Source organism: Panthera pardus, unplaced genomic scaffold (genome assembly GCF_024362965.1).
Source record: "Panthera pardus isolate Hobbes unplaced genomic scaffold, ASM2436296v1 HiC_scaffold_7, whole genome shotgun sequence".
In the NCBI taxonomy this organism is placed as follows: Eukaryota; Metazoa; Chordata; class Mammalia; order Carnivora; family Felidae; genus Panthera; species Panthera pardus.
Genome location: NW_026527002.1, coordinates 24,006,913 through 24,025,207, shown reverse-complemented (window position 1 = coordinate 24,025,207; position 18,295 = coordinate 24,006,913).

Genomic DNA, 18,295 nt, shown 5'->3' with positions numbered 1-18,295 from the left:
AAAATTCACTTTCATTGGGAGACCTGGCATTGTTGTAAACTCAAATGAATACACTTGACAATCTGCATTTTCAAATTTTGCTTTGATTTTCAACACTGTAGCTGAAAAAGAAGATAAAGTTCTTTATGGTAATAGAAAGTTCTCAGTTTTAAGAACTTAAGAACTAAGGTTTATTTCATAACTTGCATCAAGAATTTTGAACTGTCACCTACTCCTTCTCTATCTTTACTCATTTCTATTAGAAATAAACACCCTTCCCTACATCCTTGAAATTGCATAATCTTAATTCTGTTCTATTATTGCATCAAAGTGATAACCTCAGAAATGTGCCTTAAATGGACACCTCATTAATGGTAACCACAGGTGGTAATTAGTTGTTTTGCCACTGTATGCCATAGACTACCAGATACTGATTGGGCATTAACTAGAGTTTTCACTGCCTTCAATCCCAGTTTAACCAGAGATAAGATCCTCATTGCCCTGAGGCTTTGAGGCCAATGACACACTTCCTGGTACCAATTTCTATCCAAGTCAGATCTTGGTTATAAATGCCTGAAACTGATTTTGGCTAATTGATTCTGAAATAAAACTAATTGGTGGCTTATTAGTACTTCAGAGAATCAACAGGAATGCTAGAGTAACATTATCAGGAAATGCCAGGAAGGAAAAGAAAGTTGGCATACAAGAGCCAAAGTCAGAATTCAGTAACAGTCTGGTTAGGAGGCTACTGCTGGTGCCATAGCCACTGGACACCTCTTATGGACCCACTGGGCTCCACCATGGCTGAGTCCAGGCTGCCTACAGAGAAAGATTCTGGAGAATAAATATTCCTTTTTGACTTTCGAGTTCCACACAATGAGGAATTCCCTCCAGACACAAATGGTGTTTGAATGGTGGATAGCCAAACATAACCAACTTTAACTACATTTTAGTTAAAATCTAACACTAATCATGATTATGTGTAAATGTTTTTCATAATCCAGTCCTTTTCCTACAACCCTCTTTACTATTTCTATTTAGTAATTGACCAAATAAGTTTAAAAGTTGATAATAAGTCATATCTGGTACTTACAGGCTGCTTTTTATCATTTTAAGTTTTAAATATTCTAAAAATTGAAAACCTATGATAAGATTCTAAACATTTATCAATTTCTCATTTGACAAAACACCAAATTTCATTCCTTTCAGGAACTGGCTACTATTTTCACTCTCCTTGATGCATCTGTGTCTTGTTCTCTTGTGTAGTAGGTATATAGTAAGTACAGATTTAGGGGAAAAGTGCCTGTATACTTCATCTGTTTCTAACATCAGAGAAACAAATTGGTCATTGTATTTTGTCTTTCTTCTAATCTAATCTATGAGTTCCACCTGTGAAAGAACTGTTTCATAATTATATCTGTGGTTGGCACATAGCAGACAATTAATACGTATTTGCTGAATTTGAACAAGTGATAACCACTTTGCTTTGCAATTGAGTTGGCTAGAACATGTCCCTAGAGAGAATGAGTTGGTTACAAATATAGTCCAGGAAAAAAACTGAAGAGAAATTCATTATGTTTTCATCAAGGATTTGACATAAAATATAATTATCTCAGAAAAGAGAAACTCCCATCACTAAGCTGGTGAACTAAAAGTGTAGATTGCCCAAAGCCACTCAGCAATATGAAAAGCAGAAACTTTTAAAAGTGAAAATTCAGCCTTCATTTTCTAAAATAGGGCCGTGATTTAATTTTTCTGAGTTCTCTTTCCTCATGTCTGCAAGGGAAGTAGGGATTGAAATCATTTGTTATATCTAATAGTGTTACAAAAATTAATTTCACCTGTTTCTTGTTACTCTTTCAATGTGGCTGTTGGGAAATTTAAAATTACGTAAATGGCTCTCATCATATTTCTAAATTATTTTTAGTGTTTATTTATTTTGAGAGAGAGAGAGAAAGAATCCCAATTGCTGAGAGCACAGAGCCCAACACGGGAATCAAACTCAAAAACTGTGAGAACATTCATGACCTGAACTGAAATCAAGAGTTGGATGCTTAACTGGCTTAGCCACCCAGGTGCCCCTCATTTTATTTCTATCAGATAGTACTGCCCTCAAGAAAGAAGTAGGGTGTATTTCCAAATATAAAACTGCAAACGAAAGAAGGTCAGGCTGGATGCTTATCATCTTTATTTACATATACCCTCATTGTCTGTAGCTGCGTAATTTTCTGATAATCAAATTTTCCTACTGTAGATATTTATTTTTGCATACCTATATGTACAGACACGTGCACAGACACACATACACAACATGATACAACATACTCCCACAAGTTAACCATCTCTCTCATCTATCTATCCATCATCTATCATCTATCTGTAAGAATGCAGTCTATTGCTAAACATTCGTTGTTTAGGCTGTAAGGATATATAGATATTATATGCCACTTAACTGATCTTTGAAATTTATTTTATTTCTTTAAATATACCTTAAATATACTTTAAATACTTTAATACAAATTAAATACTTTAATTTCTTTAAATATACTTTTATTTCTTTAAATATACATCATTAATAAGATGGACAAAATGATTTTACCTCACCTTAGGGCTGCTAGAAGAATTAAATGAAGCACAGTGGCCTGCCAGGGAGTAGGCACTTAATGAATTTTAGATATCATTATTATAAGTAATCAAATACCAAACATGTGGTATTGGACTCTATTGTTTTAATTATGGGTTGTTTCAAAACAGAAATATATGGAGGATAAGCATTCTACAAAATGAGACACACTATTTTACAATTTAGAAATTATTTCCACTTAATTATATCCTTATGTTTTCCTTATATATGAACTGGTTACAACAGGAAATAGTACTATTTCAGTTTTCTGGCAAGAAAAAGAAAATACAGGGACACGGAGTTGCTCATGGTCAGCTTGTCAATCTGTATTTCCTGATGATACATTCTATTCTTCTGTCACTACATGTTCATGTCTTTTTCACAAATAAAATGTGCTCCCTCTCAGCTTTGGAATACTTTCCCTTTAGAATCAAAGTCTTTCTCATGTTTCCAAGATACATTTTAATTTTAACATGCCATATCTTCTTTTGACCAAATCAGACCCTAAGACAGGAAAATACTTTCACTCTTGATTTCCTGGATATCTTAACATTTTCCTGAAGTCATAAGAGCATGGATGAATTGGCAAAGAAGTTAGGGGCGTTCATTTGGAATGTAGGCAGAAAGATCTTAAAAAAGCAAAGGTTCACTAAGGTAGAAATATTACCTGAACTTTAAATCCTCAGGCAGGCATGTAACAAAACAGCATTAATTTAAAGGATCAAAACTACTTGCAACTTATCTTTTTTCTTTGATGTGTAACTGGAAAAACAAACTCTAAGAAACTTATATAAAGAGGGAAAATGTTTTAAGAAATGACGCCGGAAAATGTAGGAAATAAATGCATAAATATTAATGGGCTTATGTAGCTGTGTTTCAGTGTGTTTGATAAACATAGTTATGCCATAGTCGCAAAAGCTATTCCTCCCATTTCTACCTTCTCAGGGCCTTATTCATCATTGCCTTTCTCTTCATCCCCACTGTGACTGACTCAATCTTAGAAGCTTATCATCTCTTCCTTGAACTGTTCAATTCGCAACACTTTCATCAAATGCTCATTCTATTCACAGCTCAGGGAGGTCCCATGGGAGATACAGATAAGAGTAGATGGTTACTGATCCCCCCAAATTCACAGTCAATAAAGAGACATACACAGAATCAAGATATAAGCCAGATTGTGTTTAGGGCTAAAATAAAGATAAACTAAAATGTTATGGAAGAATGGTAGAGGGAGATTCTTCTGCCTAGGAAGATTTTGGGAAATCTTTCACAGGTTTAAATCAGGACTTAAGTATTTTGAACTGGGCCTTAACTATTACAATAGCCATCAAACTAGTTTCACCTGCCAGCATCTATCACCAGGCCAAGTTGCCCATTACGCTGTTACCAGAAATAACTTTCTAAAACTAAAATCAGTGTGCCACCTTGTCTCCTCAAAAGCTTTCTAGGGCTGTCTACAGCCTGCAATGAAAAAACTAAAAGGAAACTCCTCAGCATGGAATCAGTTTCCACCTAGCATCTTGCCTCATCCGGAGCTAAACTTTTGGTGATAGTACCCAGCTGCATCCATCACTGGGCCTCATCCCCAGCTGTAGGCAATTGCCTCGCCCATAGGTATACCACTTCCACGGGGTTCCCAGCTGCCAACAATTGACTGATGCTTAGCTATAAAAGACTGGCCCAATACTTCAACTAAGTCCCCACTACTCTGAGGAGTTTTCCTAGCTTCGGCGTTTCCCAGCGCACTGGCCCTCTCCTCCATGTTACTGGGTCACAGGTAAGCATCTCTTTATTTTTCTTCTTTTTTTCGGATAGAGCTACCCTATAAATCTCTTGCGTACAATTTTCTGTTTCAGAACCTGTGTCTCTCTGGGATAAAAGAGCTCCTTTTAAGACAAGCCCCAAAGAACAATGATATCACCAAAAAACGTGTCATGGACTGCAGGCTCTAGAGTCGGAACGCCAATCTGTAAATCCTTTCTAGGTCACTCTCTTCAGAATTACTTACTCTTCACTGTGAACCTTGTGTGTCCTCTAAGCATTTCTATTGCTTGGAGTCCTGTGTGTCGTTAATGTATTTGCCCTCCTTGTAGTCCTGCACCATTTTATAATTCTCCTTTTACCCAGTAATACTGAACAGAGTATGTGGTATTTAACTTCTCAACGAAACTTTGGGGATTCAGTGAATAAACACTTCCTGTAAACTTAAGGAAAGCTGTGAAACAGCTAGAAGTAAGCTTTACACCAGGTTCTCAGCACGATGCCTTTATTGCTTCTTTGTGCATCTCTCTCCTCAGAGGTATCGGGTCTCTTCATTTTATCATCTCCCAAATCAAAGTTTGCTTTCAAGCGAAAGCCTTAAGTTTTATCCAAGCACGTGAGGCCTTTTCAGACCTGAAAAAAAAAATTTAGTAAATGCCTTATTTGTATTAACTCTCTTTAACTCCGAATTTAGCCATGGACGACTATTTACCATGTGCTAAATGTCTGTATTTTCCTGCCTCACACTAATTCCTCAAACTGGCGTCCTCCTCTCCTGGTGCCTGGAATCCTTAATGAAGATTTTAGCTCAAATGACTTTCATGAAGCTATCCCTGATACCACCAAACAGAATTAACTTCTACTTTCTCATTTTATCTGTGATAGTCAGCATCTCATAAGTTGCTCACCAAGCATGTATATTAGCTGTGCTACAATATGTCCCCCATATTTATGCAGCGTATAATAAAACACAGAAAAGTCTGATTGGTAAGTAGGTTGATGGCTGTGCTTTCCCTTGGCCTCTCCTTTGTCCCTCTACACCTCTATTGTTCTTGTGATGCTTAGTCATTGCTTAATTTATGGTCTCTTTCTCATTAAACTGTCGTCACCTTGAGACGGGATCTTCTATTTCTAGTTTTACAGTGTCTGGCCTATAGTGAAGGCTTATAATTTCTTAGTAAAAATCTGCCAGCCCCTCAAAAGTGAGGCCATGTAAGTTGCCTGCCTTCTTCACAGCTGTATCTTCAGAATCTCCTCAAGCTCAGAACGTGGCAGACAAGTAATAGGTTTTTGTCTAATAGACGAATGAATCACACCTTTTGTCAAATGTATCTGTTGTAGATAGAATTTGCATTCAATTCTTAAATTTTCCACCCTGAATACCGTATTATGGGCCTAATTTTTTTTAATTTAGTTTTGAGAGAGTGCGTGTGTGCAAGCAGGGGAGGGGCAATGAGAGGGGGACAAGATCTGAAGTGGGCTCTGTGCTGACCGCAGAGATCCCAATGTGGGGCTCAAACTCAGGAATTATGAGAGCATGACCTTGAGCCAAAGTCAGATGCTTAACCAACAGAGCCACCCAGGTGCCTCCCATATTATGGGCTTTTAATGCAGAGGTGTTCAATTAGCGTTGGTTTTCTATACGAAATAAATGTCCTAAATTATAAAGTCTTAAATAGAGGTAAATTTTGGTAACCATTTGCTAACTCTGAAAATCTAATAGTTTTGGACCAAGAAAAGAAGCTCTTAAATAATATCACTTAGTCCTATGTGAAGCATTTGTTGGGTAACCAAAATGACTTTCTGAAATGAAAGGGATTACAATGATTATTAATACAGTTTCACAATCCTACCAAACTGAACTGGCAAGGAGGGGAAAATAGAGGAGAATCACACAACTCATGGCATAATGAAAATCATATTTTTCTTCCTCTAATTGGTGGTTTATGACTTAAGAACTCTGATTTCTCATAAAATTGCAAATAAAGGCGACTTCCCATTCTAGTGGTCTTCTCCCCCCCCCCCCACCTTGTGACAAACCCTCTTCCTATGAGACATCCCAAGAGCATATCATTTCAACCGTTTTCAGACCATGAACTGAAAATATCTGTGGTTGTGTCTACATGGCATCAAAAGAACAAAACAAGCCCAAAAATCCGTTAACTTATGAAAAATCTTTTTGATCTGCTACAAAGTAGATAGTAACCCATTGCCAAATTTTATTCAAATCGGTTTTTTGATATTGGGAGAAACCAATTCTCCTTAACGTCCTCATTGTGAAAGAGATCCAAACCTGTATGCTTAGCTGTGCTGTGGAATGTTGTCAATATTTATATGGCATCTAATCAAAAAACAGTGACCATAAAACACTGAAGAGTGCACATGCTCTTGACCTGTCCTCAGTTCTTTAATAACCTGTCTTTATCACTATTGTTATAATACTTAGTAAAGGTTTATTTCTGTTCTTTTTCATTAGATCAGTTTCTTAAGACCTGAATAATTTTCTACATATGTCTGTATTTTCTATGTTATCTTGAATGCCTGGTCTGTGGCAATAACGGTCAATCTAATCAGTGAATAAAATGATTTGGTATATAGTACAAACATGGTGATACATTTGTAACGCGAGAACTGGTCTTGATTAACCATTTGAATTCTGCTAAAGCGCACACAGCTGAATACTCCCAAGTCCTCACTATTAAAATACTATCTCCTTCTATTCTAAGACTGCATGAACATAAGGCAAAGAACTGTAAATACGGTGAGGACTACTCATGTGAAGACCCACTGTGTAGCTCTTAGCCCAAAGTATCCTCTAAGCCCCATAAACAGCCTTTTAAAAGCATCCTTGCTACCAAGTGAAGGAAAATTTTAAGACCATGTAAGCCTGTAATATTTTTAGCTCTGATATAGTATGTATTATAATATGAATCCATCTTTTAATAGGTTTTGCAATGCTTGTGATCACTTCATATAAACATTCCTTTTTGTTTATCGGGGTGAGTGGTCAATCTGATGGAGGCCAAGGACCAAGGCAGACAGGAATGGTGACCAGATAAGGTTGAGGACACAGGATTAGCATTATTTACAGAATAATCTATGGATTCTCTAAGCAATATACATGTATGTGTTTAATTGAAACAACTCTGACCTAGGCCCTAATATTTCACAGGTGAGAAGACCTAAGGACAGAGTTCAAGGGAATGGCCGAGATGACACAACTAGTAAGTAGTAAAGCCTGGATCCAAGTGGTGACAGGCTGCAATTGCTAGTTTTGTATTTTTGTTTGTTTTTGTTTTTCCCTGTATTCTGGGGCATAGCAGAATGTATAGCACAGAGCGGAAACTCCATGGTTAAAGAAAAGAAAGGGTAGATAGTGTTATAGCTAGAAAGTCCTATAAATCATGCTATTGGTCAAGTCAAACAAAAAGGACTTGGGAGTCGAAATATTTTAGGAGTCGAAAAACTATAGGGGGAAAATAGTTTTTCTAAGCAAGGAAGGGGTCCATGTCAAGGGGAGTAAGACCAGAGGGATCAGAGTTAGGCCTAGTAGACTGTGGAATTAAAAGCCCACATAGGGCCCTACAAGAGATAAAAATTAAAATTCGGCTTTGAAAATGTTGTCATCAAAATAGGAGCAAAGAACCAAGGAGAAATTCCAATAAAGACAATGGAGGTTAATTTCTTTATTTTTCTAAGCCAACAAAATAAGATCTTCTGAGTTTTCAGTTTTTTATAACTTTGTTCTTATAATCACCTTTTCTAAAGTATAGCCAGGGAAACTTTCCTGGATGCAATAAAGGAGTGATAAGGCAAGGAAATAAGTGTCCATTTAACATCACCTAGAAGGCTTAAAAAGCTAGTTGCGAGGGTCCTTAAAACAAAAAAACTCCTAAGGATTTAAAAATTGGTAGGGCTTATGTGGCCATTGGGAGACTGGTACATTTTTCTTTATATGCGCTGTAAGATCCATGTTATGCTTAAAAGTAAAGAGTTACAAAATTTAACTTTTTTATATCCTATACACTCAGGATTGGCTATTCACATAAATCTTTAAGCTTTTGCTTTTCTTATTCATAAGCAATCTGGTTGTATCAACTCTTCTAATCCATGAGCAGTTACTATGCTTAAAGTCTTGCTGTGTAGACCCATCATGGTATATAGGCTTTTCACACTGGAAGGAAATTATACAAGGGGAAGACTGTGACAAAGAATTGAAAAGTTATGTGACTCAAACCAAATTCTAGAGAGCTGTATAAATTTCCAGAGTGGAAGCAAAAGATAAATGCCAGATTCCAACCACACATGGTTGTGAAAATTCTCAAAGGAAAATTCCATGAAGCCAAAATTCTACTGTTTCCTTTGTAGTTGTTTGAAAATAAAGCAACCAGCTGGGATCCCTTTATTTGCACATCTGAAAGTATGCAGCAGTGTGGCAAATGGTTTTCTAAAATGAATAAATAATGTGCTTTTTGGAATCATTGAATCATAGATTTTGAAGAGTTCCTAGGAGGATATTCTCCTATTTTCAAGTGAAATTACACCTTAGCCATCCTAAAGAAATTGTTTTTTTAAAAACCTGCAGTAAAATCTAAAATACTGAGTATATTATTATAAATGCCTCCAGAATTATAACTACAACTTTTTTGCCAACATGGTGCCAATATCCGATATTAAGCATTTTACATAACTATTCAAAGATCCTCCCAACAATATCTCCATGATAGTATTACCCCCATTTTACAGAATAGGACATGAGTTTCAGAATCTAACCAATTTGCAACTCAAACCGGGCAGTCGTCAGGGGCCAAAATTCAGAATCTCCAGCTCCACCAAGTTGGAGTTCTTCCACCACATTCCCAGTGACCTTCATTAGATGCCAGATTCTTCAAGCTGCATTTTAGATTGTCAGTCAATAGATCATCAGAATGGTAGGGGAAAATATTTTGTTAGTCTAGATTCCTTGCAGATCTAATCCTATTTGACCACCCATTCCCTCCAAAGTATAAGTAAATTTAAGGTGTCTATTGTTTTCTATGGCTTTTTTTTTTTTTTAATGTGTGTTTTTGAGTGAGAGTGTGCAAGCAGGGGAGGGGCAGAGAGAGAGAGAGAAAGGAGAGACACAGAATCTGAAGCAGGCTTCAGGCTCTGAGATGTCAGCAGAGAGCTGTGAGATCATGACCTGAACTCATGACTCCTGAGCTGTGAGATCATGACCTGAACCAAAGTTGGACGCTTAACCGACTGAGCCACCCAGGAGCCCAGATTTCTAGGATCTTAGTAAGGATTTGTGACTCAAAATGTGAAGTAAGGTTGAGTTGTATCTCAGGAAAAAGATGTAAATCTTTTGTATTTAAGTGTTCTTAACCTATTAAATTTTTACTTGAATTCCAGTTAAGCATACAGTATACTACTAGTTTGTGTAAAATAAAAGGATTTAACATTTCTGTATGTCACTCTGTGCTCATCACAAGTGCACTCCTTAATCCCCATCACCTATTTAACTCCCTCTCCCAACAAACCTCCCTTTTGGTAACCATCAGTTATCTACAGTTAGGAGTCTCTTGGTTTGTCTCTCTTATTAACCTATTTTGACTCTTACAGTGAGTGGTTGGTGAACTGCATGATTCTCATTTCTTCACTTGCTCATGTGATCATGTAGCATATTACAGGAAGAGAATGTCCTCCATCTCAACATCTTGTTAATCTTAGGCTTTGTTATATGACTTGTCTCAGCCAATGCAGTATAAGTGGCTATGACCAAAGGCCGCAAATGTGTTTGGTTTCTTGCACTCTGGTCCTCTCCTATGAGAAGAATGTACCTGTGGCAACCTCTAATACAAGAATATGGAGGCATGTAGAGCTAAGACCAGATCCATAGCCTAAAGCAGATAAATGAGTAAAATCCTAAGTCTGCTGTAAGCCACTGAGTTTGTAGACTTTTATAAAGCATTACTGTGGCAATGGCTAATACAATAATGATGTGGTCTAACTGGTTGCATAGCTCATGAACACTGGTACCTCTGGAGAACCCACTAGTAATCCAGTTAAAAATACAATTTTTAAAGGACTTCGGAATAACTGACTTCGTGATGCTAGACCACTCGAGAAATGAAAGTTTATAAAGTGATGGCAAGTGCTAGTTCAGAAGGCACCTACAAAGCCAGCACCTCTTGAGGTAGGAATATGTTGTGAGGACAGAGTGGTCACAGTAGAATCCTTGAAATAAGATGAGCCACTTAGGATCCATGTAAGAAAGTCTGGAGCCACGCATGTTATAATAGGAAAGAAGTACAAGCTACAGTTGGAGTCCCATAACCTAAAGGTGAAATTATCACTTATAACAGCACAGCTCTTAAGTATTTTCTCTGCTTGCTGTGGCCCAGAAAAAGAAATACAAATAAATTATGAAAAGACCTATTAAAATACAGAGAATGGTACAAGTTTTGTTTTTAAATCTGAAGAAACACTAGAGATCCATACTCTAACTTCATAGGTGGGTAAACCAATCTAAAGAAGGTAGACCTGCTGTCCAAATGTGCCCAGAATCCTAACAGCACAGGTAGAGTGAGGGCCCATTCAGCTAATCATTCAATATAGTTCTGTTTCTAATTATAGGTAAGCAGGTGATCCTATACTTCAATAACCTCAAAATTACTTGTATTTAGGAACAGTTTCTGTTTAGTTAGGGATGTTAGTAAATTCAATTTCTAACGATATTAATGAAACTCCGGAAGACCAAGTTACTTAATATTCATTATTTTCAAAATCATTATTTTACCAAATTCTATATTTTTACAAATTTCTTTACAACTTTTTAAAAATGTATATTTATCTTTGAGAGAGAGGGAGACACAGAATCAGAAGCACGCTCTAAGCTCTGATCTGTCAGCACAGAGCCCAATGTTGGGCTCAAATTTGTGAACTGGGAGAACATGACCTGAGCTGAGGTTGGAAGCTTAACAGACTGAGCCACTCAGGCACCCCTCTTCATTCTTTTTTTAAAACTTGTTCTGAATAACACAATTTAGAGGAGTTTAGATAACTATTTTGTGACATTTGATACATATAGAAGAATATATATGACACTGGTTTGTGAGGCATAAGAGTAAAATACCTAGGAATTCCTTCTCAACCTGTCCATGTAACTACCATTCTTAATTTTGTTTATCATGCTTTAGTTTTCATGCTTTTATGTGCAAATGTACATGTGAACATATACTTAATATTGCTTGGCTTTGAACAAAAGTGCTATCATACTGTACTCCATCTTTTAAAACTCATTTTTATAATTCAACCATGTTCTATGGATGTAGTTTTTCACTCTTTATACTACATAAATATACCTGTTCTATGGATAGTTGGAAGGATTGTTTCCCTTTGTTATTAGAAAAAGTTTTATAAAAATTCTCATACACTTGGTGACCATAAATGACTTTCTCAGCTTTTTGTATCTAGAAGTGGATTTGGTGGATTGTATATGCAAAAAAGCATGTTCCAAATGGTTGTGCCAATATATTCTTTCACGGCAATATGTGAGAATTCAAAACATCTGGTGTCTTCTATCTTAAATTTTTGGCAATGTGGAGGTTAAGTTGTATCTCCTGTATATTTTATTCATCTTATTTCTAATGATGAACATTTTTTCATAAGTTTTTCTGTTTTAATGTTTTCCTTTGAAATTTTCCTTTGAAATGCCTATTCATATCTTTTATCACTACTGGAATTTTGTTAATTTTTTAGTAACCTAGAACACTTCTTCACATACTTGATGCAAATTTTCAATTATTTCTTGAAAATATATTCAAGTTTTGACTTGTTTTCACTCTTCATGATATCCTTTGATTTCACTCTTAATTTCCTTTTCAATCTTTGATATGTTGAGTGATTTTTTTTTTCTTTAAAAACTTTTCATATTCTGAACTCCTAAAGATAATTGCCATTAGGCTATCCTCTAAACATTTTAAAGTTTGCCTTTCGCATTTCAATTTTTAATCCACTTGAAGATGGTTTCGTGTGTACCATGTGATGAGTCCCGCTAAATAGATCATAAAATTATCTCCACACCATGTATTGGATAGTCCTACATCTCTATAGTAATCTGTAAGGACCTCTCTATCAGATATCAAATTATCATAAGTATATGAATATGTGACCTATCTGTACTATTGCATTGCTCAATATTCCTATCCCTGTATTAATACCAGACTTTTATCATAAGCAAAAATGCCTTGCTTTCTGGCACGAAATCTACTTAATTGCATTTTATTAGTTTTATAACACAAATTTCAAGCTTTTAAAAGTATTTTAAAAATTCTGAAATTGCATTGCACCTAAAGATAAATTTTCAGAAAACTGACATCTTGGTGTCATTGGATCTTTCCATCCATAAAAATGGTTTTCTGTTTTGGTTTAGATATTTTCAATGGTATAACTATTTCCACAAAAACCTGAAATTTTGAGGTTTACTTGTGGATACACATTTAGTTCTGATGATCTACTTTCATAAATTGTCATTAGAAATGCCATTTACCTTTGTACCTCTTACTGAATGCAGCAAGCATTTTTAAATTCCATTACAAATTCTAATAGCTTGTCTTCAAATTCGAACTTGGGTTTCTAAGTTGACAATAACATGACCTGGGAATAATAGTAGTTTTGCTTCCTTCTAAAATCCATATTTGTAATCCATTGTCATACTGTGGTAGCTAGGACCTTCATTAAAGCACTAAACAAGAGAGATTATAATGGATACTCTTGTCTGGCTCCTGATTTCAGAGGGAATACTTCCAACATTTAACCGTTAAGAAACCTACTTGATGTAAACTTTGGCAAAGATGTTGTCTTCTATTTCAACTCTGATAAAAATTTTATCATTATGGAATACTTTCCTACATTTATTAGGATCATATGTTTTTCATCTTTGATAAATAAATGAAATTTATAGGCTTAAAGCATTTTTTCCTGGGATAAACCTAATTTCATTATGTGCTATCTTTTTTTTTTTTTTTATACACACCTGGTCAGATTCATTTGTTATGAGATTGGAATGTATTTTCCTTAAACTGCTTAGTTTTGGTATCAAGGTTATACTGACCTCATTAAATGACTTGGGAACTATTGCCATTCTTTCTAGTCTCTGGAAAAATTGTGGGAATTATTTTGTCTTCATTGAAACCTTAGTAAACTGGTCTATAAAACCATTTCAGACCATTTTTTCTTTGTAGGAAGACTTTTAACTGGAGGCTCAATGAGTACTGATTATAGGACAACTCAAGCTTTATATTTTCGGTTCTGTTTTGGGATTGTTTTTCTATGAATTCATCCACTTTTGTTAGGGCTATCAAACATTTTCTATTAACTTGCCTGTAGAATCTGTTATATTTTCAATTTTTCTTCAGTTACTGAACTTTTTAAATCCAAAATATTTTTTTTTTTTTGCCTCCATCTCCTCAGAGGTTTGCTCAATTAGTCTTATAAATAAATTACTTTGGGGGCGCATGGGTGGCTCAGTTGGTTGAGCGTCTGACTTCGCTCAGGTCATGATCTCACGGTCTGTGAGTTCGAGCCCCACGTCTGGCTCTGTGCTGACAGCTCGGAGCCTGGAGCCTGCTTTGGATTCTGTGTCTCCCTCTGTCTCTGACCCTCCCCTATTCATGCTCTCTCTCTGTCTCAAACATTAAAATAAATTTAAGAAAAAAAATTAAATTACTTTGGCCTTTGCTAACTTCTCCAGTTTTATTTCCTATAGCCATTACTCTAAAGTTTATTCTATTTTAAAATTTATATATCTAATTCATTCAATGACAGCCTTTTTCCAAATAGTAAGATATTTATACTACATGTTGCTCCAATATGCTGTGTTGCTTGTATATTACCAAACTTGATATGTGGTAACTTAGTCGCTGTAGTGTTTTCCATGTTATACTTGATTATTTCTTTGAGTTAGAAGTAGGATTTCATTTCAAATTCTTGATGTTCATTTATTTTCTAACCTAATTGGATAGGTGTGGACCATGACAGCTATGTTTTCAGAATATCAGGTTTCTGAAGTTTGAGACTATAAGCTTAATACATACTTTTTTTTGTATATGGACAGTGTTTAGTGCTGAAAGATAGGAGTTATGTTGCTAAGTATTAGAATAAATCTTTTATTTGTAATTGAGTATAGATTACATGATAGTTTCAGGTGTACAACATAGTGACTTAATTATATACATTACAAAAAGCTCACTATAAGTATAGTTCCCATCTCCCCATATAACTTCATTATACTTATTTTAGTTTATTTTTCTTATTAACTTCTTAAATTTCCAAGAGCATGAGCAGGGGAGTGGCAGAGAGAGAGAGAGATGGACAAACACAGACTGCAAAGCAGGCTCCAGGTTCTGAGCTGTCAGCACAGAGCCCATCACAGGGCTTGAACTCGTGAGCTGTGAGATCATGACCTGAGCTGTAGTCAAACACTTAAATGACTGAGCCCCCCAGGCACCCCTAATCTTAAGTTGATTTTTAGAGAGTGCATGAGTAGGGGTGGAGCAGAGGGCAAGAAGGAGAAAGAATCCCAAGCAGGCTCTATGCTGTCAGTGTAGAGCCTGATGTAGGGTTCGAACCCACATATAGTGAGATCCTGACCTGAGCTGGAATTGAGAGTCAGATGCTCAACCAACTGAGCCACTCAGGCACCCTTATTATAACATTATTGACTTTATTCCCTACGCTGTATTTCTCATCAACCTATCTTTCATAACTTGGAAGTTTGTACTTCATAATCCTTTTCACTTATTTCACCTATCACTCCTCTCTGGCAACCACCAGTTCTCTGTATTTGAGTCAGTTTGTTTTGTTTCTTAGATTCCACATATAAGTGAAATTGTATGATATTTGTCTTTCTCTAACTTATTTCACTTGGCATAAAACTCCCTAGGTGCATCTTTATTGTCACAAATGGCAATATGTCATTCTTTTTGATGGCTGAGTAATAGTCCGTTGTGTATGTATTTGTGTATATATGTGTACATACATACGTATATCACATTTTCTTCATCTATTGGACACTAAAATTGTTCCCATATCTTCATTATTGTAAACACTGCTTCAGTAAACATAGGGGCAAATATAACTTTCTGAATCACTGTTTTCATTTTTTGGGGATGGGAGGGTGTGAATACCCAGAAGTAAAATTGGGTTGTAGGTTTTTTCTATTTTTACTTTTTTGAGAAATCTACATACAGTTTTCCATAGCAGCCATACCAATTTACATTCCTACCAACAGAGCATGAGGGCTCCTTTTTCTCTACATTTTTGCCACTACTTGTTTCTTCTTGGCTTTTTGATACTAACCATTTGTACTGGTGAGAATCCTATCTCATTATACTTCTAATTTGCATTTCCCTGATTAGTAATGCAGAGAATCTTTTATTTGGCCATCTGCAGGTCTTTTATTTTTTTAATGCCTATTCAAGTAATCTGCACATGTTTTAATTAGTTCATTTATTTGGGTAAATACGTAAAATGCTGGATTGTAGGGTATTTCTAACTTTTTGAGAAACCTCCATACTGTTTCCCATAGTGGCTGCACCAGTTTGCATTCCCACCAACAGTGCAGGAGGGTTCCACCTTTCTTGAGGGGTATATCTTCACTAATACCTGTTCCTTGTGTTGATTTTAGCCATTCTGGTAAGTGTAAGGTGACACTTCTTTTTGACTTGTATCTCCCTGATCAGTAATGTTGAGCATCTTTTCATGTGTCTGTTGGCTGTCTCTGTCTTTGGAAAAATGTCTGTTCGTGTCTTCCCATTTTTTAATTGGGTTATTCATTTTTTGGGTGTTGAGTTTTGTAAGTTCTATTACATATTTTGGATACTAACCTATCATCTGATACGTCATTTGCATGATCAGGATTAAGGCAGACACTAGTTGTGGTGAGCACCAGCTGTTGTGTAAAAGTGTTGAATCACAGTGTACACATGAAACTAATATTACACTGTATGATAACTGGAATTTAAATAAAAACTTAGATTATTTCTCTTTGTTTAGAGTTGTACCAGTAGAGTTGTACCAGTTGTACTACGTATATTAGTCATTTGCAAAATCTTGAGTCAGTTTTTTTTGTTTGCTGATGTTTTCAGTGTGTAAAGGCTTTTTGGCTTGATTCAATTCTAATGGCTTATTTTTGCTTTTGTTTCCCTTGCTTGAAGAGACAGATCCAGAAAAATATTGCTAAGGCTAATGTCCAAGAGTTTACTGCTTAGGTTTTCTTCTAGAAGTTATATGGTTTCAGGTCTTACATATAGGTCTTTAATCTATTTTGAGTTTATTTTTGTGTATAGTGAGAAAGTGGTTCAGCTTTATTCTTTTACATGTAGCTGTCCAGTTTTTCCAGCCCTTTTTGTTAAAGATGGTCTCTTCCCCATTGTATATTCTTGTTTCCTTTGTCATAGATTAATTGACCATAATTTTATGGGTTCATTTATGGACTCTGTATTCTGTTCCACCGATCTATTGGTTTATTTTGTGTGTGTGTGTGTGTGTGTGTGTGTGTGCGCGCGTGCTAGAACAACACTGTTTTGATTACCATAGCTTTGCAGTAGAGTTTGAAATCAGGAATTGTGATAACTTCTAACTTTGTCCTTGTTAAGATTGCTTTGGCTATTAGGGGTCTTTTGTAGTTCCATACAGACTTCAGGATTATTTTCTAGTTCTACGAAAAATATTATTGGTATTTTTAACTTATTTAAATTATAGTTAACATACAGCATAGTGATTTCACTAATAGAATTTAGGACTTATCACTTACGTATAACACGAGTGCTCATCCCAATGAGTGCGCTCCTTAATGCCCATCACCCATTTAGCCCATCCCCCCACCCACCTCCCCTCCAGCAACCCTCAGTTTGTTCTCTGTATTTGAGTCTCTTATGGTTTGCCTCCCTATTCTTATTTTGCCTTCCCTTCCCCTATGTTCATCTATTGTATTCTTAAATTCCACATATGAGTGAAATCATATGATACCTTTCTCTGAATGACTTATTTCACATAGCATAATATACTTGAGTTCCATCCATGTTGTTGCAAATGGCAAGATTTCGTGCTTTTTGTTTGCCGAGTAATATTCCATTGTATACACCACATCTTTATCCATTTATCAGCCAATGGATGGTTTGGCTCTTTCCATAATTTGGCTATTTTTGATAATGCTGCTATAAACATTGGGGGCATGTGCCCCTTAACATCAGCATTTGTGTATCCTTTGGATAAATGCCTAGTAGTATAATTACTGAGTCATAGGGTAGTTCTATTTTTAATTTATTGAGAAACCTTCATACTGTTTTCCAGAGTGGCTGCATCAGTTTGCATTCCCACCAACAGTGCAAAAGGGTTTCCCTCTCTCTACATTCTCACCAACATCTGTTGTTTTTAGCCATTGAGCTGTTCATTTTAGTCACCTGACATATATGAGGTGATATGTCTTTGTGGTTTCTATTTGTATTTCTCTGAGCATATTTTCATGTGTCTGTTAGCCATCTGGATGTCTTTGGAAAAGTGTCTATTCATGTCTTCTGCCCATTTCTTCACTGGATTATGTTTTTTGGGTGTTGAGTTTCATAAATTCTTAATAGATTTTGGAAACTAACCCTTTATCCAATAATCCTTTACAAATACCTTCTCTCATTCTGTAGGCTGCCTTTTAGTTTCGTTGTTTCCTTCCTGTACAGAAGCTTTCTATCTTGATGAGGTCCCAGTGGTTTATTTTTGTTTTTATTTCCCTTGCCTGTGGAGACATGTAAGAAGATGCAGTAGCCTCAACATCACAAAGGCCATATATGAAAGACCCACAGCTAATATCATCCTCAATGGAGAAAAACTGAAAGCTTTTCCCTAAGGTCAGGAACATGACAGGGATGTCCCCTCTCACCACTATTGCTCAAC